Here is a 3,026-nt window from a genome sequence, read left to right on the forward strand (position 1 = left end):
AATATTGACAGGCTGTCCCACACTGTGCATAGCACATATTGCACCATTGCCTGAAGCTATCCTCCCCTCTGCTGTCCAGAGGAGCTGTCATTCACAGATAACTGAATGACTTTCAGTCTCTCCTGCTTCTTCCATGATGGAGTAAAGTTGAATCTGAAACTTGTTCAAACTATGGCTAAGGCTAAATATGTTTTAAGATTTCACCATATATTTAAGCAGTGCACAATATAGGAGTTCTCTGCTCTGCAGCGACATTGGTCAACCTTATGGATCACTATTTAAGTTTGACAGATTTCATAAACTGTCTTTATCAAATAGAGTAGGTTACGAATAGAGTAGAGTACACATAGATGGATTACTGAACAGGCCTATCTGGCGCAGGTCCAGGGGCTTTAAGTGTCAGAGCACACCCTTGGCATAGTCAGTAAAATTAATATGTAGTGATAAGAAAGAAACTCAAAATGACCACAAATGGATGCAAAGCAACTGCAAAGAGACACAGAATAGCTACAAATCAAGCAAAATAACCATGAAGAGACACAAAGCAACCAAAATGCGACATAAAATGACTACAAAGATTAACAAAAATGACCATAAAGAGACACAAAATTACCCTAGAGAGACATAAGATGGATTCATTGACACAAAATGATCTCAAAGAGAACCAAAATGACCACAGGGACACAAAGTTACCCTAATAGAGACACAAAACTGGCTCAAAAAGACACAAAACAACCCTAGGAGACACGAAATGACAACAATGAGACACAAAACAACCCCAACATTACCTCAAGAGGACACAAAATTACTTTTAAAAGACATTTAATGACCCAAAAGAGACACAAAATAATTACACAGAGACACAAAATGACCAAAAAGAAGCAAAATTACCTCAAAAAGACATTTCATGACCACAGGGACACAAAATTACCTGACAGAGACACAAAATGATGACAGGGACACAAAATTACCTGAAACAGATATAAAACTGGCTCAAAAAGACACAAAACAACCCAAGCAGAAAGAGACACAAAACGACAAAAAAGAGACATTAAGTCACCTCAAGGAGACACAAACAAACTCAAAGAAACACAAAAGGGAACGGAAAAACAAAATGACATCAAAAAGACACAACAGGAACACAAGTACACAAAATTATGTGACAGAGACACAAAATTGCCTGAGAGACACAAAGCCACAAAAAGATGCAGAACGACATCATGTCTTGCTCCTGTGTGGGAGAGGTGGTGGGGCGTTATGCCTATCTGTACCCAGGGGCCCATTGTCTCTTAATCCCCCGATGAGGATACACACCTCCAAAAAATATCCACAGGTGCTGAATCACAAAAAAAACTGAGTGCAAGAGTCAGATAAATTTAATTCAGCAGAGCGACTTTGCAATCTAACAGAGATCTTCATCAGGTGTTGTCAAATAACCATGACAAAGCAGAACAAGCAACATGGACACAAACACATTCATCACTGAGGTGGTTGTGATCTACATGATTAAGGATCTACTGTCAGAATGGACCAATCAGAGCAGAGCTGGGTAACACTGATACACAGGGGAAAAAGCAAAGAAAAAGAAAAAAATGTTTTATAAGAAAATACATAAAAAATGTTGTCAAGTGAACAGTAATGCATGGAGCACATAAATCATTCAGAGCACCTCCTGAAAGGAGAGACATCCTTTATCTTTATCTTGTTCTGCTTTGTGATGGTTATTTGACAACGTCTGATGAAGTTCAGTGTTAGATCGAAATGTTCCTCTGTTAAATTACATTTGCTGGGAGCTATGAGTACAGTGTGCAGATCTGTTATCTGACTTTTGCCATGAGCTGCGTTTGAGAAATAGAATCACATGAGATCAATAGAGTCAGAACAACCCAACAAAACAATCCATCATTTAACTGTGAAGCACCTGTGAGAGCAACTTAAACCAAAAATGCTCATGTTTTCTCAAAACCACAGATATCTGCTGTTAATAATAATAATAGACTTAGTATTTATAGAATCCCTGGAAAAACTGAATAAAAGGAGAGTACTGTTTAGATGCAGGTGACAATGGTATGGACTGGAGTAAGATGCCCCCCCCCACAGTAAGAAGTATGTACACCATCATCCCACACAATAGCTAGCAACATTTGCTAGTCAGTTTGAATCCCTTGCTATTATCTTCAGGTTTGATCATCTGTTTTCACTTGCATGCTTTTTTCTTTACTGTATTTGTTGTCAGTTATTTAAATATTAACGTTAATAAAGGTTTGATTTCTTAAACAAATCTTTTCAATTGTGATTTGTCATTTAGGCCCATCAAGTTGAAATTAGAAACAAAAATAATGTCTGTATTTGTCATGTAAGATTTTTATGTTGCAGTTTAAGTTAACCTTATGCAAAAATACTAGGTCTGTATAAATCAAAAGGACCCCTGAGGTACAGTAAGGTACCCCCTGGGGGCTTCTTGCCCCAGTAGTGGTGGCATCATCCACAGGTCGTAGGGGAAGTTGCCCCTTTACAAGATTTTACATCTAGTTTTAGTTTTTAGTCTATTCTGATTTAATTACCCACTAAACATGTTTACTTCAGCAATCTTCTTGTGTACGTATTCAATTGTTACTCAAATGATGTGTATTTTGTAAAAAAAAAAAAAAAAAAAAAGTAGACATTCTTTTGGAGGGCGTCTTACCCTGGTTTAGCCTATTAGTTTTATATGTTCTGAAAAAAGTAAACCTATTATATATATGTATATATATATTTTTTTTTTTACCTGTGTGTCTATGTTCAAAGATACAATCTTACTATATCTTAACTTACTATATAATGACGAAAACTCTGTCTGTGGGTGTGTCTGTTCCACGTTTTTCTTCTCACTGACTTGGTCAATCCATGTGAAATTTGGCACAGTGGTAGAGGGTCATGGGAGGACGTGAATGAAGCAATATTACATCAATTGGCCAAAGGGGGGCGCTATAGCAACCGATTGAAATTGCAAACTTTGAATGGGCATATCTCATGCCCCGTATGTC

Source organism: Epinephelus moara, chromosome 3 (genome assembly GCF_006386435.1).
Source record: "Epinephelus moara isolate mb chromosome 3, YSFRI_EMoa_1.0, whole genome shotgun sequence".
In the NCBI taxonomy this organism is placed as follows: Eukaryota; Metazoa; Chordata; class Actinopteri; order Perciformes; family Serranidae; genus Epinephelus; species Epinephelus moara.